Below are 7273 nucleotides of genomic sequence, written 5' to 3' on the forward strand. Positions count from 1 at the left end.
GGGAGAGCACCTGGAGAGGGGGAGCGATGAATGATTTCCAGAATCTTTAGCTCTTTCAGATCTGGGGGTGGGAAAATATGGCATCTAGAGGAGAAATCAAAAAGAACAGATGAACCCTAAAAATAGCTTCCGGAGGGCTTGGTGCCTGTTTCCAGCTCTGTCAGAAGGGCTGGTGGGTTTGAACAGTGAGTCAGAAGGCAAGGAGGGGCTGCAGACACCCCAGGCTTTGGGGCTCGTGAGGGCCTGGCACGTGGGTCCCAGGAGAGCAGGGCTCCCCTCTTGCCACCTGGCTGTGATGTTGGCCACGCCTCTTCTGTGGCAACCCGACTAGAGCTGGTGGGCCCTCACAGCCCACCCAACTCCCCTGAGCCTTCCAGAAGAAAGGAGACCATGACTGAAGCTGAGGACCCTCACTACCCTGGTGATGCCTCAAACAGATGGAACCCTGACCGGAGGTGACGGGTCACCCATGGTGGTTCCCCTAGTTCCCTCAGGGAGCGGAGGCAGGGAGCCCTGAAGGCATCTTCTCAGCCTGCCAGTCAGCCAGAAGTGGCAGGGCCAGGCAGCCTGCCGGACTAGACCCCCTTCTCTAGAATGCTTCTCCCATCAAAGCCTCGCTGAGTGGGCTCTCCATCCCTGCACCCCTAAGGCAGCATCCCACTACCCCGCCTCACCTCACCTCCTTCTTTCCAGTGGGAGAGGGTGGATTTCTGCTGTGGCGATAAAATATACATAGCACGAAACTTACCACTTTAACCATCTCTCCGTATACACTTGGATGGCATTAAGCACCTTCACAGTGCTGTTCAGTCATCACCACCACCCATCCCTCGAACCCTTTCATCTTCCCGCCTTGAAATTCTGTTCCCATTAAACACTAACTCCTCTTTCCCCTCCCCTTGGCTCCTGGTGACCTCTAATCTACTCTTCGTCCTGATGAATTTGCCTCTTTTAGCAAATTCATTACCTCATGTATTACCTCATGCAACTGGGATCATACGCTGTATTTGTCCTTTTGTGTCTGGCTGATTTCACTTAGCATCATGTCCTCCAGGTTCATCCACATGGTGGCCTGTGTCAGAATCTCATCACCTCACCCTTTTTATGGAGGGTTTGTTCACCCACAGTCAATTTCACTGACTCTCACCCTCTACCACCACATCCCTGCTGACCGAGAACACACGAAAGTCACCTTCGCTCAGCCCATGCCTTTAAATTGTTTTTAAATTGCGAGAGCACCGAAGAGCACTTGCACATCAGTTTGTGCAGGTGGAAGATGCCCTGTGTATCCACTCTGTAGGCGTGCTGGGGAGGAAGTAGGTTCTCAGGCCCTGGCACGGACCTCACAGCTGGGACCCAGGGTTGGCATCTCACTGTCCAGTGCCCTGTGCTGTCCTCCAGGGGCCCCGTGTGGACATTTATCTCCAAACCAGCCACTTCGCATCAAGAGAAGAAAGCACCCATTAGACTGCCCCACTCTGGGCCACCACACCGAGTAGGGGTGAGGGAGTGACCAGAATAACGAATGACCCCTGACAGCCTTTGGAGTTCACAATGCTTGCTCACGCGGGTCCTGTCCTGTAACCCCCAGCGGCCCTGCAAAGGCAGTGGGATGAAAACCCTTCTTTTGTTGGAACAACATGCTTATCACGCATGCCACAAGCCATGAACCCAGCCCCCCCTCCCCCAGGCCCGGGGCTGTCTCATTTTAAACAGAATCAAGAGTGCCTATGGGTATCTAAATGGTTTCCTGGATGTGCAGAGATAATAGAGGCCACACTGCCTCCCAGGCTGGTATCAGGAATCCAAGTAAACCAGAACCCTGTGGCTGCCTTTGCAGTCAAGGCATCCTCTCTCCCCTCCCCCCTCCTCCCTCCCAGCGCTGAGAAGTCTGGAACTCCACAATCTGCTGCTCTGGAAAGGGGGGTGGGGTGCGGGGAGGAGACAGTGAGTTGCCATGGTGATGGCAGCCAATGAGAGATACTCTGCTACTAGGGGAGGGAAGTGCTCAGAGTCCCCCTCACTGACTGATAGGAGAAGGGGGCTGGGACCAGGCGGGGAGGACAGGACATCACAACCGGAGACCAAGGAGGGGGAGGAGGGAAATGCAGAAAGCTGCCTTGTTTCTAGAGTCACTTAGCTACCATTTGAGTACTACGTTGTGATGGACTATATATATATACATATATATGTGTGTATATATATATATATATTTATATATATATACACACCATGTTGTGATGGACCATATCTATATCTATATCTGTATTACCTTGTGATGGACCATATATATATATATATATATATATACATATATATATATATATATGGACCATATACACCATATATATATACACACACGCACACACATATATATACACTACATTGTGATGGACTATATATATATATATATATACACACACTATGTTGTGATGGACCATATATATCATATATATATAATCAGTAAATCTCACTACAGCTGGTGAGAAAGGGATTCTCCACCCCACTTATACAAGAAACGGAGTCAAATGGTCAAGGTAACTCGCACAGTCTCCCATAAAGTGGTGAGGCCTAGATTTGAACGGGGGGGGGGCAGTAATATTGGAAGAGGGAGGGTGAGCAAGCCACATGGAGCACCTCTACCAGCCTTACCCGACGGGAGAGTCCCAGAGCCTCCCCAAGATGGCATAAAGTACCCGGATGGAAGAGAGAAAGAATCACAGTTATTGTAGAAAAGGTACCAAGCATCGAGTGCAAAGGATAAAGAGTGAGGAGAGAAATCAGCAAGGTCAAAGCTGGGAGGTTCAGAGGGGTGGGGTTGTCATCAGGGAAGAGACGGCGGGGAAGGAGCTGGACGGTGTGCTCCTTACACCCCAGTGTCCGAAGGTGTCACGAGCTCCACTGAGGAAGGTGGGTGAGCAGAGGCCATCCCTGGGCCTGCTGCATCGGCTGCGGGCGAGCCAGCTGTCTGCGTTCAACCCATCTAAATGCAGCAGCTGGACATCAGTCAAAGGGACTAGGGGCCCGTGAGGAGCGGATCAGCGACACTGCTCTGCTGTCACTTTTCACAGCTCGTGGTACACCGTGGCAATGACACTCAGATGGGCGCATGAGGCCATCCCCTGGACACACGTGCGGCCTGGCTACACTGTGGGACTCCATTCACCCGCCCCTTCCAAGGGTGGAAACGCGAGTGTCTAACGTGTGGGAAAGGGGGCTCCACAGCTTCCGGTTGATGCTGAAGTGTGGAAAGAAACAGCAGCAGAGGTGGCTGATTATCCAAAAGCCAGGCATATAAGGGCAGTCCCTGTTCAATGACCTGGCTCACCAGGTCACACTTACACTTCCTGGGACCCAGAGGTCAGTGCCCAGGCCCCCAGGGGGCCCTGCCTGTCTCAGAAGTAGTTCTACCACGAGGCTAGCTGCACATTCGCCTGGGGGACCCTCAACAAACCTCTGGTCGCTTTCCAAACTTCAGGAAATATGGTCCTTGCCTCGTACAAGAATTCAGACTATCTGATCACTGCACGTGCAGGCTGCTACACTCACACCGGTGCAATTTCTAAAAACTATACAACGTAAAATAAATGAGCTTTTATTTTGTGCCCTTTTTTAGATGAAAGTTTGGGAGGTTTCTTCTATATAATTTATTGAATTGAACATTGTCAGATATTTACCTAAAATGAAAAAAAAATGTGCGTACTATATAATTCTAAAACAATGTCTGAGCAATGCTATTTCACTTGAGGAATGGCTATCATGACTCGTGCACTCTCATTTTTTCTTTTCTTTCCTTTCCTTTCCTTTCCTTTCTTTCTTCCTTTTTTTTTTTTTTAAAGTCTGCTCCACACCCAATGTGGGGCTTGAACTCACAATCCCGAGATCAAGAGTAGCATGCTGTACAGACTGAGCCAGCCAGGTGCACCTTAGATTTTTCAATCAACTGAAATACAAATAACACTTAGCCAGCTCAAATTTAGGCAATCCTGGATTGCCAAAGCTGTTTATGCTGGTAAGTAGTTGTAAACTAATTGTAATGGTGGTTAATGTTTGGAACAACAACATATGGTGTTTATAAAAACAACATTTATCAAGGGGGCTAAACCCTATGAGTCAGAACACTACCTGAGGGGTGCCTGGATGGCTTAGTCATTAAGCACCTGACTTGAGCTCAGGTCTTGATCTCATGGTTTGTGAGTTTGAGTCCCACATTGGGCGAACACAAGCCCCACTTCAGGTGAGCCACGCTTCTCTCTCTCTCTCTCTGTCCCTTGCTCACTTGCACCCTCTCTCAAAAAAAAAGCAAAGAAAAAAGCAAAGAACAGTGCCTGATGCAAAGTATGTGCTCAATAAATGTTAGCTATTATTATGGTTGAATTCAAAGTAGACTATCCACGAGTTTGCAAGTAACAGAAACTTGTTTCAAACTTAACAAAACAGGAGCATTTATAACAGAGCTTAACAGGGAGCACACACACACACACACACACCCTTTAGAGAATGGGGAGGACATACATCTGACTCCCAGAGGAAGGTACTGTAGCTGGGACTATCTCAGGGACCTGAGCCAAACAGTCACCTTCAGAATATAGGCAAAGACCCAACAGACCTCTCCCTTGCGAATGGCACAGCCCTTCAGGAAGGCTCGATTAAAAGGAGCAAGGCAGGTAGAAACCTCCTGAAGAAACAGTCTGATGCCATAACTCCCTGATTTCGACAGACCCTCAAGAAGATAACAGAGACGAAAATGTGATGGGAGGAGCTGCCTCTCACTTGAGAAACAGCAGTGGCGTCAGAGCAAACGCATGGGCCAATGACCGCTGGAGGGCCCCTGGTTCCTGTCCGCTGGTCCCCCCCCACCCCCCACACCATTGTCAGAGGCTGCTGTAGCAATGCCCGTGTGAGTGTAGTACTTCTCTCTTCCAGCTTTACAAAAACCTTCACTTACTTTTCCCTGCGTGACAGATCTCTGCCTTGTCTGTCCTGGGAGCAGTTCTGCCAACTAAAATGTGACTATGGTATAAACATAGTATGATTTAGAAATGCGTTCTTCCTTTTTTTTTATTAGCTTATGGCTAAGAATAACAGTCATGCGCTTATGCTCAGATCTGCACATGGGATTGTTATCCAAAAAGAGCATCCATCTTTGCAGACATGGAGGAAGCAGGAAGCCTCTCCCGTCCCACCCCCACTTCATATATCAGTGTTTTACAAATAAGTTTCATGAGATGAGTGTTGAATTTGGGGGTAGTAAGAAATATACGATTGCCAAGGGGAAAAAATGGGGCAAAAGATGTGAAGAGACATTTCATCAATGAGAATATACCAACAACAAATATATGCATGAAAACTAGCGATAAGAGAGATACAATTTAAGACCACGATGAGATTAGCACAAGTAAAATAAAAAAACGACAATATCAAATGCTGATAATGATGAGGAGAAACTGGAACTCTCATATAGATAGCTGGTGTGAATGTAAAATGGTGCAGCCACTCCAGAAAAGAGTCTATTAGTTCTTTGAAACAAAACAAAACAAAACAAAACACGAACTCACCATACAGCCCAGCAATTGCACTCCTGGGCATTATTCCCAGAGAAATGAAAACATGTTCACAAAAAAAAGCGTAGTACACAAATGCTCACAGCAGCTTTATTTGTAATAACCCCAAAATGTAAAAAACCAGCGTGTCCCTTGAGAGGTGAATGGTTAAACAAATGTGGTACCTCCGTACCGCGGAACACTAGTCTGCGAGAACAGTGAATGGACGATTGAGACACATAACAAGTTGGATGCATCCCAAGGAATTATGCTGAGTAAAAAAAAAGTCAGCCCCAAAAGGCCACAAACTATATGATTCCACTTGTAGCATATTCTCAAATTATGGAGGTGAAAAACAGATTGGTAGTTGCCAGGGATTAGGAACAGTGGGAGAAGGTGTGGCTACACAGAGGTAACAAGATGATGATCATGGGATGGATTAGTTCTGTATCTTGATTGCAAATCTACACATGTGATAAAAGGGCACACATCAGGAGCGCCTGAGTGGCTCAGCCAGTTAAGCGTCCGACTTTGATTCAGGTCATGATCTCACAGCTTGTGGGTTCGAGCCCTGAATCGGGCTCTGTGCTGACAGCGCAGAGCCTGGAGCCTGCTTCGGATCCTGGGTCTCCGTTTCTCTCTGCCCCTCCCCTGCTTGCACTCTCTTTCTCTAAAAAATAAGTAAACATTTAAATTTTTTTTATTAAAAAAAATGACACACGTTACACCAATGTCAATTTCCTGGTTTGATGTTGTATTATCGTTATGTGAATTGCAACCAAGGGTGGAACAGTGAGGGGTACATGGGACTTCTCTATACTATCTTTGCAACTTCCTCCAGATCTGCAATTATTTCAAAACTAAAAGGTGGATTTTGGGGTTGCTTTGTTTTGTTTTGTTTGTTTGTTTGAAGGTAAGAGGAGCATCCGGGACATTTCATGGAACCCAAAGCAAAGAGTACAACACCTTCTCCCCAAAAACAAGAACCAGGAAAGCAGTCATGAATCAGAATGTGTCTCCCTGTCTCTGTCTGTCTATCTGTCTGTCTGTCTCTCTCTGTTTCTCTCTCTGTCCCCATCTCTCTCTGCAAAGCCGCGCCCTTCTTTGTAGACTGCAGTCTCAGCTGCTCCATGCATGTGGCTTTCTCACAGCCATCAAGGACCCCATTGCCTTCTGCTGGAGCTGGTATCCTTTGCTGTTGGGCCACACAGGGAAATCCATTAGCTCTCTCTCTGATTCAACGCAAAATCCCCAAGAGAACAAAATCAACCAGCCATATCAGGGCTGGGAGCCCCTGCCTCATGTCATGGTGGTGCGGTCACATCACACAGCACAGACATGCCCGCCAAGGTGAATGCCTTCACCTCCTCTCGTGGAAGCCCTGATCCTACTACACAGGGCCTCTTTCTCCTCCAAGTCAGTCTCGAGCTGGTCCTGTCCATAGAGGAAATGAAAAAAATCCACCATCATATCCTATCTGATAGAGAACACTGGGAGAGAGACTGGGTAATTAGCGTGAAGGTCCCACTTAAATGCGGACAAGGAGGGAAAAATCCAGGGCGGCATGTGTCGGCGGCTGGGTATCTGACAAAGCTGTGGCCGTCGAGCGCTGACTCCTGCAGGTCCCTGGTTATTCGATGGAGCCACTCCACGCTCTGCCCGTTGGGGATGTGGCCTTGTCCAGGGCCCTCCAGAGCCACCCCTGGGAGAAGACTGGAGAGGAGCTGGCG

Source organism: Lynx canadensis, chromosome B1, assembly GCF_007474595.2.
Source record: "Lynx canadensis isolate LIC74 chromosome B1, mLynCan4.pri.v2, whole genome shotgun sequence".
In the NCBI taxonomy this organism is placed as follows: Eukaryota; Metazoa; Chordata; class Mammalia; order Carnivora; family Felidae; genus Lynx; species Lynx canadensis.